The sequence below is a fragment of the Hyposmocoma kahamanoa genome, unplaced genomic scaffold (assembly GCF_003589595.1).
Source record: "Hyposmocoma kahamanoa isolate Upper Pololo Valley unplaced genomic scaffold, ASM358959v1 211, whole genome shotgun sequence".
NCBI lineage: Eukaryota > Metazoa > Arthropoda > Insecta > Lepidoptera > Cosmopterigidae > Hyposmocoma > Hyposmocoma kahamanoa.
Genome location: NW_020653732.1, coordinates 5,547,352 through 5,568,239, shown reverse-complemented (window position 1 = coordinate 5,568,239; position 20,888 = coordinate 5,547,352). Strand labels below are relative to the sequence as shown.

The 20,888-nt window shown below is 35.9% G+C and overlaps 1 protein-coding gene across 1 annotated transcript in view; it reads right to left on the bottom strand.

Annotated features, from left to right (window-relative positions):
- Window positions 1-16,807, bottom strand: part of LOC113227558 — an 89,697-nt gene extending 72,890 nt beyond the window's left edge. Inside the window, exon 1 of the mRNA XM_026460509.1 lies at window positions 16,476-16,807. The gene's annotated coding sequence lies outside the window, so the exon portion shown is untranslated. The remainder of the gene's footprint in view (window positions 1-16,475) is intronic.
- Window positions 16,808-20,888: the final 4,081 nt, after the last annotated feature.

Sequence of the window (20,888 nt, the reverse complement as noted above, 5' to 3'; positions counted from 1 at the left end):
AAAGATCTGAGGGGCACAAAAAACCTAACACAATTTAACATAGTGCAGGAACCCCTTGCTTATAATCGAATTTTAATCCCTCTGCACGCAAGTCATGCAAATGAGTATTACTCCACGACTTTTTTCTATTATATCAAGTGACGTGACCAATAAGTGGACACGTGATTGTAAGTGACACGCCTGCAGCTTCAAAACGCAAAGCGTTGAGGGGCATTGTCACTACTCCCGTCACCCTGAGACATAAGTTGACAAGTCCCATGTGCCTGTAATTTCACCATCCATAAAGACCATCAGCTGCATTCCCAGATTATAATAATACGGTAACTTTGCTAACTGCAACAAAGACAGTCTGCAGACTTTTTAGTAGTAGTAGAGCTCCTCGTGATAGGGTTGGTCCAAGGAAGTATTGCCACCTTACCTATACCTGCCTACAAGTAGTAATGTGAGTATTAAAGGGTAAGCGTGCTAGTGAAACCACAGACACATGGGACTTGTCACATGTTTCAGCGTGATGTGTGCAGTGGTGGTAAATCTCCGAATGGCACTACTGCTAATGCTATAGATGGAAGTGCCGCTAACCACGAGGTGCACGACTTGCTCATCCCGGCACCTGGTATAAACGTACTTTTTGGACCATCCTGCATATAACTCAGCACGGTTCGCTTTTAGTACCATATCTTCAAGTTAATGTGGCCAGTCCTTTCTCATTACAACAGCCTTGAAGTCAACTTACTGTTTACAAAACCTGTATCTGACACTCGCTACAGTGCAAGTCTTGTGGGCGGAAAGGCTATCTCGCCTACAGAATTTTATAGCTTGCTAAAAAACAACGTGGGTTTTCATAATAGGTGTGTAATAGGGTGTACTGATTAGGGTCGCGGATATGTTTTATGCTTTACAGAAGCATCGTGCACTTGTGTATTCTAGGGTTATGCATAGGTTTTTAACGGACCTTAAATAAACGAGGATGTTCTCAATTGGACAGTATTTTTTAATTTTTTTTTGTGTGATGTTACGCTTTTACTCCAGCATTTGTGAACCGAAATTTTGTTGACTCTTCATTTGTTGGAAAGGGGGGACCTCTAAGGGTGGCAAATTAGGAGATGAATCCACCCACCACCCACCCGCTTTTCGTTAACCGATTTCAATAATTATGTATTTTTGAAAAGTATGTTCAGTACCTTCCTCCTCCAGAAGACCTCGATGGTGTAACGGTTTTCATTGGGGGCGCTGTATGCAGAGGTCTTGGGTTCGATTCCCGGTAGGACCAATTTGGGCATTGAATTTTTCCAAATTAGTTCTGGTCTGGGTGTTCTGAGAAGTGCTTTAGTAGCAGTGTAGTTCCCAGTCAAAGAGTTCTTTCAGTGAAGTACCGCCACCTTACCTAATTCTGCCGCCAACCAGTAATGCTCACATTACTTAACATACAGTTAAAGGGAGTGCATTATTATTATATTAGTTCCTTCGCGTTTGGATACCACTTTCCACTTAACATCAGGTGGAGTGGAGTCAATTGCCTGTCAGGTATAAAAAAAAAAAAAAAAAAAAAAAAGGATTGTTAGGTTGCAATCATGACCGTATCACGGTCGTATTTTGCATACTACATTGTATATTGTATCATACTCGAACAAATATGGTTATTGAAATGTACTTTTACAAACTGTTACGTAGAATTTGTTATGCCTTTTCACAATAAATTCAAGTATTTTAGTTAAAGTTGTTATGTATTGTTGAGAAATTTTAATTACAGATGACATTTTACTTTTATATCGGTGTTGCCAATTAATATTTGTTAATGCCATAGACTGTATTGTAACTATAGGTTTTGCTTGTAATCTGTCATCTGTTGTCATCTTCTGGCATAGAGGATGGAAAAAAATAGTCTAAGTCTTAGAGGATGGAAAAGAAAAGAATATTACTGTTGGTCATAGCCAATACCGCCAAAACAACTATACCTCGATGATGTTTGACGGTTTTGGCGGGAAGAAATTTGTCTAAATAAGCGCAGAATCTTTTGTAGGTATCGGGTCTTTTTACACAAGCGAATTACGTTTTATTTTATAATTTTATTGCGCAGGAAAACACAAAAACACATTTAGTAAAACGGAAAACACAAACAAGAGGTATTGCTTATTTCTAAAAGATATTTCTTCCTGCAGACCTAAATACACGACTAAATAATTGTAATAACGGGCTTACGTGCACAATTAAAAAAATATGTAATAATTGAAAAAAAATAAAATCAAAAACATTAAATTATTAAAACTATATAAATATTTAGATAAAATTTACTACAATACCTATAAAATGGATGGTAGAGGCGATAAACAGTGATTTGCTATCATGAACAGTAATGGGAAGTGTGTTCCAAAGCCTGACCGCATGAATAGTGAAGGAGTTTTACTATTCATGCGGTCAGGTCACTTAAAAATCCAAATTAATAACAATAATATTAATAATAATAAAAATAAAATAGCTATAATAATAATAAATTATGTTTATTTCCACAAGATTTTCCAAAAATTACAATTACATATTATATTACGATTTCAGAAATACAATTACTTACAGAAAGTGGAACAGGAAGTAGCAAATGACGACACTGACTCTTGAACTAGGTAAAACCTGTGTCTCAAGAGACGGAGGCTCAATTGGATGGGTTCCCAATATATACTAAAATTAATTAACGGGAAAACAATAATATGCTAGTATTTAACTTGAAAGATGGAAAAGATAAGTGGAACTTAACGAGAGAGCTGAAACGCTCTTTCAGATATCCGGGAAACAAAGAGTTTTGTAGAATATTGTACAGAACGGAGACAAAATGCAAATTCCTTCGGAGACGAATGGGAAGCCACTTGAGTTGACTGTTGTTATTATTAATTCAGTAAACTCATGTTCGACACCATTCAAAGTGACCTAGCCTTGTTAGTACATAACAATCTACCGTTGCTCATAGTCCTCTGCACAGACAAAGAACTTTGCCACCAATAAAATCTTGCACATTGTCATGTTTTGTTTCTTGAAAGAACAATTGTTATTGTATATTTCATTCATTATTTCATACAACAATTACGTACACAATTTCGTCAAAATTCAATCCTTGACCTCTCATACATCCCATATTAATAACATCTTTCCCACAAGCCGTTGGGTAAGGCGTATTAACAACTTAATGGCCCCGCATGGACAGCCGCCATTTTGGAACGCTGTTGAGCAAAAGTGGCTCTGCCTTATATGTCTCGTATGGGCTTATAGGTTGACATATCCATTTATAAGTGTTATGTTTAAGACATATGGGTTATACAGGGTGACATAAAAATGGTTAACAGATACGGGTCGTTAATAGCGAGCTGATTGTTGTGCGATAGACAAAAGGTCACAGTAGAGAGAGCAAAGCATTTTTTGTTTTCTCATAACCTCACAATAAACAATAAACAAGCAATAAAGTCTATATATACAGAGTGTTTTTTTTTTAAATGGGACAGTATTTGAAAATCCGAAACCATAGAAGATACAAGGAAACTGTCTTAGGAATTTGAAGTCTTTTTTGTGAAAACAATTTTGGTATAGTAAATTTTTTTTCAAGCGCGTGTTGTCCATAAGAATGAATAAAACTGATCAAAAATTTTTTAGTGCTGATCAACTCTGTCTTATGTAAAGATCATTTTCTTGTATAAGATGAAAACAATCGGGACAGCAGAAGTTGATCAAATTTCATATAATGTTTTTTATACAAAATGAAACTTGCTAATTTTTTACCTATCCTGTATTCAGATTTAATGAATATAAAACTGTCACAATTTTAGAATTTTGAGCAGTATCTGCATTGTCACCAAATCTAAAAAAATGCTTTTTGTTTATTTCGATTTTAATAAAAGTTGTGTAGCTGTACTAAAGCAATGTTAATTTAATTGCTATTTTATGTCTAATTATTATTTATTTAAATATAAACGTTATTATTTTATATTCTCGCCTTTTTATGTTCAGCTAAACGTGACGGTGTGTGTAAAATACATTATAAACAGCGCATGTAAAATAACCATAAGATATGTATGTAATTATATGCAAGTGTGAATAGTAAAATTGTCATTTGAATTAATTATTATTTTTTATTTAATACATACAGCATGTATTTCGAAAGCAATGATTTGTCATAGATCAAAAAACTTTACTTGGCAAAAACGACTTTTTCTTTATTTAAAAGGACATGTTCACTACTCGGTTTTAATAATTTTATGATTAATAGAATATTCTCGTGGGTGACACAGAAACGTCCAATTTTTATGGCTGTATACTATCACAGCTTTATTACGGTCGCCAACCCCCTGTAAAGTATAGTGTTTACGGCAAATGTTTCTTTTGGAGGTGGTGGTTTTAACGGATACCCCTCCTCGAATCTGCATTGTACGAGCGTCTGTGGTCATAGATCACGTTCAAAAAGTTACCTTAGACCAAAGACTCTGTGTCATACTTTGAGCATGGAAAATAAAGGAATTATTATACGGCTATATATATAATTATTATAAGGAATTATATATATTATATATTATATATATATAATATATTATAATTATTATTATATTATATATTTATTATACGGCTTGCATCATAGATCACTCTAAAGACTCTTCACCAAAATTTTTGTTACACATGTCTCTAAAAGACCGCACCTCAAATAGACCATAGATAATTGCATTTTAAATACCATAGTTTCTGAGACCATAGTCTTACATAGACTGTGTCTCAAATAATTAATTAGAGTCTATAAGATATTATGATTTCAGAGACTATGGTCTATGGTCTACGGTAAAAAAAAAAAAAAAAAAAAAAAAGGTATCTGGAGGAGAACCGTAATAAGAAGTGACAGGTTGAAGTATGTATCTGTATTTATATTCTGTTAGAGTGGATACTGATACAGAGTTGAAGGGAGGGATTTTCTTATAATAACCAGTGGCGGGACGAACAAGTCGTGCGCCTGATTGTAAGCTGCACGGCTGCCAATAACAGTTGGAGTGCCACTCAGAGTTTTAACTTAGAAAGATCGGAAGGGCACTGCCACTACGCCCGTCACCCTGAGACATACGTTGACAAGTCCCATGTGCCTGAAATTTCACCAGCACCCTTACCCTTCAAAACCGGAACACAATAATGCTGACATTACTGCTTGGCGGCAGAAATAGATAAGGTGGCAGTACTTCCCTAGACGAACTCTTTCACAAGGAGCTCTACTTTATAATTTGGGCAATTATATGTAATATTGCCATACCTTCCCCAAGATTCATATAACCAAATTTGATATATAGAATGATCGATGTAGAAATTGTCCGCAATCTGGAGATAGTAGATATGTAGATAGATAATGCACTTTATTTTTCACACAAAAAAAAATAAAAACAGTACATAGACAACTTAGAAGTAATGTGGGCAAAGGCGGCCTTATCGCTGAGAGCGATCTCTTCCAGACAACCTTAGTATTATAGTAATACATACAAAAGTTGTTGTTTGACCTTTAGTTTCAAACCTCGTAATGGTAAATTTTGAATATCAACCTGAATCTTTATTATATACATGACTTTGTGAAGACAACAGCCAGTTTATTTTTAACCGGCTTTAAGAAAGGAGGAGGTCCTCAATTCGATTGTATTTTTTTGTATAAATAAATTATAAAATAATAAAATTTGAGGAAAATATTTCACCTATAAGGGTGGCAAACTAGGGGATGAATCAAGCTTCGCGCCATTTTCGGTAACCAATTTCAATAAAACTTGGCAAATAGATGTAGTTTCATGAACTTTTGAGATAGTTTTTTTTAATAAAAAAATATTCCTCGTATTTAATGTGATTAAGCCGCCGTGGCCTAATGATTTGACCTACCCCTTCTCAAGGCCGTGGGTTCGAATCTGAACTTACACCTCTGAGTTATTCAGAACTTATATGCGAAATTTAATTTGAAATTTAGCATGGGATTTAACATCGAGAAGAAAGCAGAAAAAGCACACATCTGCAAGGCCATTGAATGATCTGTGTGAAGTTCGCAATCCGCATTGAACGTCAGGTCTGTACCACGCAGTGGGACTATTTATAACAGACTAATTATTAACTAATTTATAATTAATGACTAATTATTATTAATGACTAATTATTATTAATGACTAATAATATAATTATAATTAATGACTAATTATTTTTATTATGTAGTGTACTTATGATGATATTCTTTGGTTACACCCCTTTTGCATATCCGAAATGTCTATCCTAAGGTTGCCTGGGAAAAATTGCTACATAGCAATAAGGCCGCCTGTTGCACATTGTCTTACTACTACTATTATACTTAAGCTCTTGTATTGTATTTTAATTGTAATTTTATGTACAATAAAGAATATTTCATTCATTCATTATTATTATTTAATGTTAAGTTTATTACTATTTTTCATGAAATAATACTAGCACCAACTACATTTTCATAAAATTGTTATTTGAAAACAAACCTAATGATTTCACAAGGCAGCTAATAGCGTAGGTGTCATTGCAACAATTGCCCTTGTGTACGACATTGGTATCCTCTTTTAGGATACTGAGTCAAGTATTGGCTCTTGAGTAATAATCTGTGACTTGGACTTAAGATTAGAGATGGGAAAAACTGTTTATTTTGTTAAACGTTAAAAAAGTGTGCTTTTCCAAACGCCTTTTAGTTTGAAGCTTACAAAACCGTTTAGAAAAACGTTTCACGTAGACTTTTATGTTAAAAGAAGCTTGCAACGCGTTGTGTTGATAGCGAAAAGCAAGAGTAGACTACTAAAGGTTTTAAGATAAGTAAGTTTATTTGTAAAACACGAGTTATATTTTTATTTATAAAATTAAAATTGACGAATTCATTTGTTTAGGAAACATAGATGGCGGGACTTGAAACATAAACACGTTGTACAAAATCCAAATTTTGGGTATTGAACTGACCGACGCTTACGTTTAAATTAAAAAGCATACTTTTTAAGTGTTTTTCGTTTAATCGTCCACATCTAATTAAGATAGCTTTGTGACGCCATCTACCAACACCAGCATTACGCCTTTGCTACCATAATATAAGAAAGAGTAACTAGTTATTAAAAGGTCACCGAGCTACTAGATGGCGTTGCATTATAAACCGTTATACGAAAATGACAACGATAGTTTGACTATTTAGTAGCAGTAGAGCTCCTTCTTTTCACAAGGACATGAAGAGTTTGTATGAGATGATACAAGTACATGTGCGCGTCATTGAATTTTCTAACATCAAAAGTAACTTTAAACCATTTTCTTCCTCTTTAAAACGAGTACTTTTTAGTACTTATTTAATGTGACACAATGGCGATCATCCTACTACTGTCATTGTCGTACTTTCTTTTTAATCGACTTCTAAAATGGGAGAGGTTTTCGATTCGACTGTATTTTTTGTATGTATGCATGTATGTTAGATTATTCCGGCATTTAAGAACCGATTGTGACGATTCTTTTTTTGTTGAAAAGAAGGTACTTCTGTATTGGTCTCATTTAAATTTAAAGATAATATTCCACCTCTAAGGATGGCGTAGTACTGTCATATACTGAATTCAAAGTTAGAAGAAGTTCTTTTTAACCGACTTCAAAAAAGGAGGAGGTTCTCAATTCGATTGTATGTTTTTTTTGTATGTATGTTACGCGATAACTCCGGTATTTGTGAACCTTAAAAAAACTTAGCAAATAGACGTAATTCCACGTACTTTTGAGATTGGTTTTTTAGTGCACTGTACTGAGATTATTTTTAAATAAAAGTTTTTTATTTTTTTTAATATTCTTATAATAAGAATATTAGCGGATCAGGCGCCGTTGATAAATCGTAATTATTATTGAATCAATGGAAGTACGCTGTAGCAGTAGAGCTCCTTGTGAAAGAGTCCAGTGAAGTACTGTCACCTTACCTATTTCTGCAATCCCGTTTAGAAGGGTAAGGGTGCTGGTGAAATTACAGTCACATGACATGAGACTTGACTTATGTCTCTGGGTGACAGGCGCAGTGGCGGTGCCCCTCAATCTTTGCTATTTAAAACTCTGGGTGGCACTAACGTACATGGTAACTTATTTAAATATATAATAGACACACGCTTGGCCACAACCTCACCTGATGTTAAGCAACGATGTGACCGATGATGGGTCGCATTTGCCTAAAAAATGCCTATTCTATTATATTATATTACGGGAAATACAGATGCCGTAGAGTATTCCATTCCTTTGCCGTACGCATCAGAAAGGAGGAAGCAAAGCGCTTAGTGCGAGTAAATGGTATATCAACAACATAAGGATGGAGTGTTTCGGACCTTCTAGTCGACCGAAGGAGGAACGGTTAGGGTGGAACTAAATTGAAAAGTTCCTGCGCACTCTCCCCGAAATGTATCCGATAGAAAACCGACAAGCATGCTGCTTTTCTGCGATGGTCGAAATTTTGTAGCTTCGACTCCACAAGACAATTGTTGTTAATAAGTCTCTTTGATTTTCGCTCTACTGATTCCAAGGCAACTAACTGATAATGGGCAGAGCCGTCCCAAAGGTGACAGCAGTACTCCATACACTATCGAACTTGTGAACAGGTGTACGACTTATTCCTCCCTTCACTTTGTATCATAAAAAAAACTCAATATCTACCATAAGCATTTCAAAAAGCAAGTTTCTTGTACAAGTCACAGTTCACAAACTGGTTTCTGTATTGAATGACCTGATGCATCTCGGTTTTCTTATATAATCATGTAACACATACACTCCTTGTCATAACTAACGTAATTTGCATGTCGGTAACATTCGAGTTATTGGCGCTTACAGATTTTTTTGGTAGTAAAATATTTTTTGCTAATAATACTCTAAGAGCATGTTCAAATGACGAGCGTTCAACGCACGTTTCGCTAACGCGCGCTTACAACTTACCGAATTTTGTACGTAAATCGCTGTAGGTGTTCACATGCGAGCGGCCAACGCGCGTTCGGTCCTTAGCGGGAGCGATCTTGTTAGTTCAATCGGTCAACTGAACTAGGTAGATCTTCTAGTTAATTTAGTTCATCTACTTCCTTAGTTAGTTCGTCTTGTCCTTACTCGGACTTTGAACGAACGCTCCAAACTAGTAATTTTATTCACATGAACTACTACGGACTTCTAGTATTATGAGGTCAATACTACACTGTACTAAATATTTAAAAGTATAATTTGTATGGAATCGGTACTATTTGATTTTCCTTCATATTTTACAGGTTTAAAAACTTGCATTCTAACTAAATATCCTTTTTTTTTACAAAATGAGAATTTTAGTTAGAAAGGTGTGTTTAAAAATCAATACTTAGGTACTACTATTTCATAATACTAAAAAATATTACTTATTATATATAGTGTAGATACGTATTAGAGACTTAGAACGAGCTGGGAACGTTAAATCGTGCATCCCACTCGAACTTGTAGTAAAAGTAATGAATGACCGCTATTTGTCCCGCTCGCATCGTTCCTGCTGTATAAAAGACAGGTGAACTATCAACGCAGACAGTTCCTAGTTCGTACTGAACTAAAAAGAACGATGAACTATTAAAACCGTGCAAGACGAACTAATTCATGTCGGTCAGTGTAGGGAATATATTCCTAATAGTTCGTACTTCATGAACTATACAAGCATAATAGGTTTGCCGTACTGCCGTTCACATGAGCCCGCGTTTTCGACGCGGTGAGACGTGTTTTGCAATTGAAATTGAATTTTTTTCTAGAAATGGGTACAGAAGATTTTAATACGGATTTATTCATAGATGAAGTTGGGAAACGTCCTGCAATATGGAATATGATAAGTAAGGATTATTCGAATAAGATTTTAAGGAGAAAGGCTTGAGAAGAACTTGTCCTTATATTCTGTGACGGAGACGACAATGACGAAAATAAGAAAGCATTGGGTAAGTATATACGCCGAAGATAGATGATAGAAGTATTATAACTCCATTTCACCTTACCTTAGTTATGATAATGAGGGCAGAACGGTGTTCTTAACGCCATTAGCTCTCCTTGCACTATCTTACCCGCTCACGCGATGCGCTCCTCCTACCGCAAAATGGCGGCTATTTGGTTTCGCAAATTAGAAAAGCATTCAGTTTAAATACAAGTTTTTATAAATGAAAATTATTATTCTGCATTGCTAAATAAGTACTCTCCGTACTACCAACAAAAACATCTCAAATAAAATGCAGTAATACACCGCAAATCCTGCACTTAAAAAGCACTAATGAAATTTTTGGTGTACTTGGATAAATATGATAATACTCCGTTTGAGTGGTTCTAACGTTTACCATGAAATTACTCCTTAAAGTTACAAACATTTTCAGGGTAAACTTAAAAAACGCTACTTACGGTGTGTTTTCAATAAAAAAAACAGTGAAATCACCAGCCCAAACAATAAAACACACGGTTGTCGTGACGTTTTTTGAAGTTGTTTATTTTTTTTTAATGACAGACCCGGGCATTAAAAACTTTATGGTTTGCTAGAGTAGTTACCGAAGTAGCAATTAATATTAGTTCTTTTACCAGTTATAACTTCGATATCCGATAAATCGGTATAAAATCTTCACCGGCACCTCTAGGTGTGGTATGCGTCTGCGGCTGCATGTATCGCGTGAGCGGCTAAATACAGTTTAGTAGCATACAGCTCCTTGCGAAAGAGTTCGTCCAGGGAAGTACTGTCACTGTAGCGGATTGTATCATTGGATTAAAAGGTGGGTGCTAACAACAAGTGAGCAAGGCCAAAGCAATCGTATTTACGTACGTACTTGTTAATTTATTAGAAAACACGTAGCTATCAAAGACAAAAAGCTGACAAAAGTCAAGAAAAGGCGGCAAAAAAAAATCACATTTAATTTCTTAGGTTTTCGCGATTGTTACACATAGGAAATGAAACTATTTTTCCGGATTTATATCGCGTATATTTGTTTTTTTCAGACAAACCGACGTTTCGGGCCCTTTACAGTCAACCGTGACCATAGGACCTGTAAAGGGCCCGAAACTAGTTTCATTTCCAATCACATTTAAATTTAGAATTTAAATATAAAATATATACAAAAGAGATTTGTAGAGACTGCTGCAATTCGCTACAGCCACCTTACCTATTTCTGCCGCCAAGCATTAAGGTGAGCATTACTGCGTTCCGGTTTGGAAGGGTAAGGACGCTGGTGAAGTTACAGGCCAAGTTAAAGTTAAAGAATCATTTATTCTATAGGTAAAATAAATTTACACTTGAAAACGCCCCTTTTAAGCTTCACTGAGAAGAAAGAGCAAGAAACCCTAGGGATTACTATTTTCAAATAAATGCTATGGAATATACTTTTAATCAATTTGTGTAGAATTTAGAGCCATGTCGTCTTTCCATACATCTTTATCTAACACGTCTTCAATTTTGTAATATGACTTTTCAATTAAAATATTTTTCATGTAGTTTTTAAACTTAGGAAATGATAATCTTAATGCATACTCCGTAATCGTATTGTAAGAACGTATACTGTGCCCCATAAAAGCGTCGATACCATTACCTTAATTTTATAAATAATGTTTTATTATATTCTATGTACGTTAGTCCTTAAGGTATGTGAAATCACAGGGGGATGAGACTTGTCAACTTATGTATCAGAGTGATGGGCGCAGTGACAGTGCCTCTAAGATCTTTGCAATTGAAAACTCTGAGTGGCACTGCAACTGTTATGGATAGGCGTGTCACTTACCACCAGGCGCATGACTAATTAGTCCCGCAACTTGTAAAAAAAATACAGTTAATGTACAGCCTGAAACAGAAACGTCACAATGAAACATTCAAACGCTTCTGAATAACAATTAGTATGAATAGTTTGTTTTGACTTTTCATTGCTAAAAACATAGCGTTTGTAACGCCAAAAACTTGCGTGCAGGTGTATCAATCGATTGGTTTTGCTCGCCGGAGTCAAGGCCGGCGGCGCCCGCGCAGCTTACACCAACGCATGACGTTATTGCTCGAACCGGAACTTGTACAGTTTGGATAGTTATAATAGTACATAAATTAGTAACCCTGGGACAATAATGTCACATGTGATCATATGTCAAAAGTGGTTCATCCATAAAGTCACAAAAATAATACCCATTACATGAAACCATCATCACTAACTCATTTATATGTCCCACTGCACGGGTGGAAGGGGAGATCCTCCACCTCACTCCAGGGCATAATCTACCTTGGTACACTAGGAAGTGTCTAAATAGACTGCGGAACCAAGTCGGCCAAAGCAAGGAGAGCATGCACAGGTGGGGTTATAGCTCGGAGAGAGCATGTTTTTTAGGTGTCTCTCCCCAGACCATGGTACATCTCTTACCCCGCTCTGCGATTCTCTACACCTGCACACACGAGGACCTATGCAACGCCGCTGATAATGCTGTGTCAGTCGCTGAGTACTGATTCTCACAAATGTGAACGTCAGAATTGACACGCGAAGAAAAACTGCACGGGTGTCCTGTTAGGCCTTAGATCATGGCTCGTCACGCTGGCGGGTAAGTGACACGCCTGTCCATAACGCTGTTCCACTCAGAGCTTTATATAGCAAAGATCTGAATGGCAACTCCACTGCACTCGTCATCGTCACCCTGAATCGTAAAATGACAAGTCCCACATGCCTGTACTTTCACCAGCAGCACCCGTACCCTTCAAAACTGGAACGCAGTAGGTAAGGCTTACATTAATGCTAAATAATCACATGATTTTAATAAGTAATGCGGAAGTAGACAGCTTCTATGATCTAATGCAAAAAAAATCGCTTATAATTCGTGTCAGAAGTAGCCACACAGCGTCCTAAAAATTACTGCAGGCAGATTTGATTGTCCAATTCTAAAGTGCTGGGTTGGGCAAATCAATCTGTTTTTATATGTATTAAATAAATTAAAATATATATAAACCTATTCTAACTGACAATATTACTAACAAATTATATGGGTCTATGCCTGAAATAAATAATTCTATTCTATTCTTAATTCTATTACTGCTTGGCAACAGAAATGGGGTTGGGGACTTCAAACTCTCCGAAGGTTGTCAACCTTCTTAGACATGCATTCACCACGATGTTTTTCTTCACCGAAAAGCTCATTTCAAAATCAAAAACTTACCAGCACTATTGCTCATATTACTCTTTGGAGGCAGAACTAAGAGATATAAAAACTAATGCAGTGATCTCGAAAATACTTTCACAGTAAATAGCTTAATTCACCCGAAGCACCCTGAATCCGAATCTACCTCCGCCATCCGCCACCACTGAAGATACAGAGACAATATAATAATATACTCGTTTAAACGATTCTCTCAAAAGATCATAGTGTTGTAACGTGTTAAGATCAAAATTATAAGCGGAGGTGGGTTGCACAATGTTATGTGAGCAAAACACACTGCGTCAGGTTTGATTTAAAGATTACTTATGTTGCGTTAACCGGCAGTTAAACAGCAGGTGTTAACTTTTTGTGTTATTCTTAGAACTTATATGAATTACGTTTAAAAACGTCAAATCATGAAGTGTATTTTTTATTTACTTAATATTATGACATTTTTACTACTATTCTACATATTGTTTATAAAAATACTCTACTAGCTTTTTATTATTATTTACATACAGATCAAATGAACACAAAGAAAATTCCTTCGAACTGACGCTATTTAGCCGGTTAAGCCTTACATAAAGATATGTAGCAAGAACACAGAGAAATTTCTTTTTCTTAATGATACCAAGTTTCGGAACAAGCATATCGGGTGCCTGGTGGTAGTGATACTTGTCTATAATAGTTGCAGTGCTACTCAGAGCTTTAAACCGCAAAGATCTAAGTGGCACTAACACTGTGGTAAATTTTAAATTAAATTTCGGGCTGTTTCCTCATGCTCCTGAGTGCTCCTACTGGTAGGAGCAAGAGGACTAATTTGTCCTTATGCATCTATTGGTAGGACCAAAAGGATAAATATGTTCTCGTGCTCCTACTAATGTGCTGTCACCTATATTTATATGTAACTGATATTGTAGTACTTGTATGTATGTTATCGATTCTCTAAGTTAATCAGTCACTTCAGTGAAAGCTGTTAACGTATTTCCGTGGTAGTGATCAGTTTAGCTCTTTCAGGTTGTTTCTGTAAGTACATTTAATACTATATTAATTTTAAAGAGCAACCCTTAGAGTTTCTTGATTATTCTTCTCAGGGGAATCTGCCTTACGATAGAGCGCAAAGTGATGATTTCAAGTGTAATTTTCTTCTTATCTATGCAATAAAGATATTTTTGACTTTTTTATTTGATATATTTTATTCTAGTTTAGCATAGTTATTAGATCACGTTACGGAGCATAAGGACACCAGTAGGAGCACCCCACATTCTTCCGTGGAGCGCCCAGTAGGAGCATGAGGAAACGGCCAAATTTCGCACATAAATTTCGAAAAACTAGTCGGAAGCCCGGATTCAAACCCACAGCCAAAAAGATTTTGGTTCACAATTTTTTTTCTTTATTTTTTATATAATAATAAGTGACGGGACGAACAAGTCCTGCCCCTGACGGGAAGGTACACGCCTGTCCATAACAGTTGCAGAACCACTCAGAGCTTTAAACCGCAAAGATCTGAGGGGCACTGCCACTGCGCCCGTCACCCTGAGACGCATTCCATGGTCTGTACCCTGAGACATAAGCTGACAAGTCCCATGTGCCTGTAATTTCACCAGCACCCTTACCCTTCAAAACTAGAACGCAGTAACGCTCATGCGAGGTGCAAACTTTCGCAAGCCAAATTCGCTGTTCCTCATGATTTTATAACCCCAGTCGAAAGTCTTCCCCCTGTGCACGAGTTGCAGTGGTTGGTATGGAAATCCCTGAATTATCTGAGATCACATGGTGTGAGATGTAGAGACAACATGGTGAAATGGGGATACCTACCGTCCACTAACTAAAAAGCGGCTAAGTGACAAAATATTTTTTTGAGACATAACCCACTTTTACAATATTGAAATTGTTTAATGATATTGCACCTATGCATCGTTAGGATGAGGTACTATAAGTCAAACACGTTAACCATTATAAATTTTATTGAATTCATATTCAATTATTTTTTAAGTGAAATTACTCCACTAGTTTGTTATAATTATTAATACAACGGTAGAACACTCAGAACAAAATACTTCGATCCGGCCTTACGTTACGACGTTTTAAATGTTCTTAAACGAGAATTTTGTGCTCTTTCATTTTCTATTTAATACCGATATTTGACCATTTGTCACTTAGCCACGTTTTAGTAAATGGACGGCAGATATATCAATCCTACTCAAAAACCATTGTGCCAGCGGATTCCCCCACAAAGTATATCTCACTTGCTATCATGCCCACTGTGTCCGACCTGCACTCGCGAAGGCCTGCTAAAGACAATTGATAGGGGCATAGCTACCTGGCTGCTTACTGGGTTAAAGAATTATAACACGTTGTCTACTGGTTTTTGAACTGACTCGACAAGAACCTTCCCAGGACGAAATCTTTCACAATGAGCTCTAATGCTACTAAATTAATGTGAACATTACTGCGTTCCCCTTTTGAAGGGTGCTGGTGAAATCTGAAGGTACACGGGACTTGTCAAGTTTTACGTCTCAGGGTGGCCGGCGCAATGGCAGTGGCCATATGATCTTTGCGATTGAAAACTCTGAAAGACGTTGCAACTATTTTGTTAAGCATGTCGCTTACCATCGTGCGTACGACTTGCTCATCCCGTTACTCGATATCATTTAAAAAATCCATGTTTAGTAGTAGATTTTTAAAGGAGCTTAATAGACTTCAGCAAAATGTAAGTTATTGTCATAAAAATATAACAGTAATTCATAATATAAATTCTTTTTACTAGGATATCAGACGAACAGAATGCACTCCAGAGAAATTAAGCGGAATACCTCGAAAAGTTAGTTTCCCCAGTAGGTCCTTCCGGGAATAGAACCTGGAACCTCCTCATTTAATGCCCAATGTACTTGACGTCATTCAAATTTTCAGTTCAAAAACAGACCGTCATGTAATGACTGTAGAGCTATAGCAAATTGTAGGGTTAACAAAATAATAATTATTAGGTACATAGGGTTCCATTTGACCTTTAATCGATTTTTTTAAGCAAATTATTAACGCCAATCAAATGACCCAATCTTGGATAAAACAAAAGAAACTTGTTATTATTAAAAAAAATGCTTACAAGGCCGATTTGGTATTCGAAAACTTGTTTTTTGTTGTGTACGTTTATTTGATAACTATGTGCTTTACTCCAAGTGCGTAATTCACTAAGGTAAAATTATTTACCTTTGTTTTTAATTTTTTACAGATCATTAGATCTGTAGAAAATTATTCACTTAAAACAAGATTAAACACCTTCTACAACAATTTAATAATAATCTACTTTTCAATAACGATAATGAATAAATAACTAAACTTACCTTTATAAAACTTATTTTAAAACAGCTAAAGGCTCAATGACTGCCCCACACATTAAAAATAAAGAAAAAACACACACTCGTCCTTTTCAACATGGACTTTTAAAACCACATTCCGTTGCACGAATGAAATTAAAAGTTCACATCCTTGGACTGGCCACACAGAAACATATGCTTTTGAAGTTTGAACTTTTTATAAAACAATTTTATAGTATTTATACACTGTTCTGGCAACTCCGGAAAATTCGGTATTCGCAACTTTCGATTGAGTTTTGTTTTAATTTGGAATGTTTTCGTTTTCGTTTATCTTCGTTTTGTCTCGCATGGCGGCCGCGCGATCGCCGATCGGTTGTTCACTGGCCGGCCAGTTGCGCTTACGCAGTGAGTGTTACCATTTTAGAATTTGATGTTTTAACAAAAATTTGATGATATAAATAACCAATACTGTCGTAATTCAACATTGTAGAATTGAAAAAACTCGATTTGAAAGAAAAAACATGCGTTTTATTGTGAATAAAGTGATTATTTTTATTTATACATAATATTTAGTTATCCTTAGAATAACAACGCATAGAAACCTAGTCCGCACACGCTAAGTGAGGCAAATTGAAGCGCGCCAAAAGGGCCTACACGAGCGGGCGGGCATTCAATGCTCAAGGTCAACTTGCACCGCGAACAGATCAAGAATTTTAGCTAAAAATGACGAAATGTGCGGTAAATGAGTGTAAAAATACGTCAGACAAACATAAAATAGATACTAACATCACATTCCACAAGGAAGTAACGCGTTTCAACTTGTATTTTTATATAAATATTCACTGAAACCGAAAATTAACCTACTACTAAAACTAGCCTACATGAATTTGATTTTTGCCTCACTTGTGGCAGTTCGTTTGATATGAAACTATCATTCTATGCGTTATTATTCTAAGTAGTTATCCATTTATAACCGAAAAACTATACATTGGTTTCATCCAGTATTTCGTTTTTAATTTTCGAATCGTGTTTTCTAATTTTATCTATTTCTGACTATTCAGTGTTATTGAATGCTTTGTCATATGTTTTTTTTCTAATATTTGCATTACTGCGTTCCGGTTTGAAAGGGTAAGGGTGCTGGTGAAATGACAGGCAGATGGACTTATCTTTACGGCTTAAAGTTCTGAGTGGCACTGCAAGAGTTATGAACAGGCGTGTAGCTTACCATCAGGCGCACAACTAGATCATACCGTCACTTGATATTATAAAAAAAATGTATACCATACAAAAATTCTATTCAAGTCACAGAAGGAAAATGCCTTGCGCCTGGTTTTAAGCGACACGCCTGTCCATAGCTGTTACCACAGTCGTACAATTTGAATGTCCCTTAAGCCGTCATAACATAAAATCATGTACCTGTAGAAAGTGCTCATATTCGTAGAATACGCTTTTGTTCATACAAAAGACATCAACGGGAGCGGGCAAACAATTTGTATTTGTGAAATTAATAGATTAAATTATATCTCAAAATGTTTGTAAATACCTGTTATGTAAACAGGTACAAAGGCGCAGTAACCATTTGGTGAAAAATAACTTAATAAAAACAATATAAAGTATCAAATATTAATATGACGCTATTCAAATGCTCTACGCCTCTTGATTGGTTATAATAAAAACGGTCCTTGTTTGGTTTTGGTCGAGTTTGCTGTCGTGGATTGTTAAAAAAATAATTTTCAAATATTGGTTGTGTTTTATTATTTTAAAACTCGTAGAAAAAGTATTGTATGCAATAATTACATAATTAGATGTTAAAATCTCGTACATACCTACTTAGGCTACTTGGTAAAGCCTCGTGGCCTAAACATGAGACTCGTGAAAACCTTCCTCATGCAACGATTGCATAAAATACTATTTTCATTCTAGTAAAAGAATAAAATACAATATCAGTGTAGCACATTTATTTTCAACCATAAAAAAGATTATTTTAAGATCTTAATCCGTGATTACTATTATGTCTTTACGAGAAAATTTGTTTAGATCGTTACTTATAGATAATTTGGAATCGAAAAATAAAATCGCCTTTTTTTGAAATTCAGTCTATTGTCTTACGACTGAATGACGTTGGAACTTTGTTATTATTTTGAGTCCGGTTGTTATATTTACGTGGAACGAATTCTGCAAAACATTTTAGTCGTCAAATTTAAAAAAATGGCAACACAGCCTTGAAGGCAGTATTATAGACATTGTTTGATCTCGAAGACTTTATTTTTTGTTATTGTATGTTATAGATTACAGAATATATAATAAAATACTATTTTAAAACAACGCCACGGAAAAATATTAGTAAATCTGCATCCCAGTAACAATATTACTGTAGATACACGGCATTCCGAAAACATTACAAATATTTACAAATCCGCTTAAATATACTTTTTTTGGTAGAAACGACCAATACTTAACAGTACGACGTAGATATGGTGAGTTTGATAAAGGGATTGAGTTCATAAGGTCAATAAATTCACTGGAACAAGAAGTTGGTAGCAAATTTATTTTTGCTTACTATTGCTATTTTTTTTGCTCAGGCGTTTCATAACACAGAGGAAGTTTTTGTGACGGAACGAAGAAGTCATGCGCCTGGTCGTAAGCGACACGCCTGTCCATAACTGCAGTGCTACTCAGAGCATTAAATTACAAAGGTCTGATTAGCAATGCCACTGCGTCTGTCACCCTGAGACATTACTTAACAAGTCCCATGTGCTTGTATAATACCTTATATGGTAAAGCTGCCGGTTTTCAAGTCAAAATAAAACGTGAACATAATATAAATAAATAAAATATCAACACAGATACAAATATTTGTCATAAATAAAGTAACTATTATTAACAATAGCTTAAAAAATCTTGTATACAGTGTATGGAGTCGTTTACCGCCGACTTATCTAAGCGATATTTTTACCTAAACAGCGTTTTTTATTGTAAATGATATTTTAACTATAACGGACAAGGGCGCTTCGACATTTCCCGCCAAAATTAAGTCAAATAGAAATTATAACAAAAGCTGAGTTTGTCATTAGAGCAACTGTTTTTTTTGTATTTTAGTGTAACCGACAGAATCAATATTAAAAATGTAAGCGACCATACTGGCTATATCACCACAACCGACATAAGGCCCAATTTATCAACTCGGATCTGATTGGAAGCGAATTGTTGTGCACAGCATAATGAACTTTATGGTCAATCGTGTAATGTACAAACTAGATACGAGCCAAAAATCACGTCGCGCGTCTTCCGCCGAGTTCCGCAGCTGCCGTCGATGACGCCTGGCGAATCCGTGGAAAATGGCGCAAAGCCAGGCGCAGCGTGCCGTCGAACTAACTGTAACTGCCTCCGTGGCCGAACGGTTACCATGCCGAACTGCCACGCAGAGGTCCCAGGTTCGATTCCCGGGCCGGGAGAAATATTTGTATGGCCTACAATTATTTCTCTCGTGAGTTTGGGTGTAATTTGTGGTTGTCTATGTGTGTGTCCATGGCACCCGCGACACAGGGTTTCCCTAGTGCGGGGCTATGTTGAGTGTGTGCGTTAAAAAAAAAAAATAATAAAAACCGGAAACCGGAAAACCGGAACGTCCACGAAATACTACTACTACTACTGCCTCAAGGCGCAGTCGAATGTTCGAGTACTTCAGCGAGCGACCGCGCGTTCTCTTGCAGCGAGGCGAAATTGAAGCTTAAACGCCTGTAAGCCTAAAAATCTTTAGAGATAGAGTCAGCAAAAATATTCTAGGCGCCAAAAAAGGCTTAACATCAATGGTTTTAACAAAAATTTCCTGTCTAACACAATCGGTTACAATAGTTACTTGTTATGCAAGGCTGCAAAGTTGTTGTTTGGCGCAAGGATTGTATTGAAACCTGAGCAAGAGAAGGAGTATAGGATTGAACCATGAGCGAAGCGAGTGGTTCAAAAATAGTAACCTGAGCGAGCGTTTGACGGCACGAGACGTGAAACAACTTTGCTGCCGAGCGACCCACACAACATTTCACCTCACTATAGCGAGGAAAATAGTAGATGAAAGAAAAATAGAAACTATAAAAAATCAGTTTTAATAAACAAAATTAGTTATCGTTGTCAATTTAATGTCAACAACAATAAGAATAAAATATACCAACGGATATATATTACATAAATAATGTACAAATCGCGTAGTTGAACGTGTTATTATGTTTTTTTTCATCGAAAGAAAAAGTTGAATGCACCACAGTCCATGGTCAAGTCCGAATTTCAAAAACCTTGCAATTGCAAAAATCGCTTTTGCGCGCAGATTTCTAATGATATTATATAAATAATAATATTTCTAATAAAGATATTTTTTATTTTAAAATTAGATTTTTATGGTGCACTGATGTAGATAAAGATCATGTTGATAATGACATAGGTGAG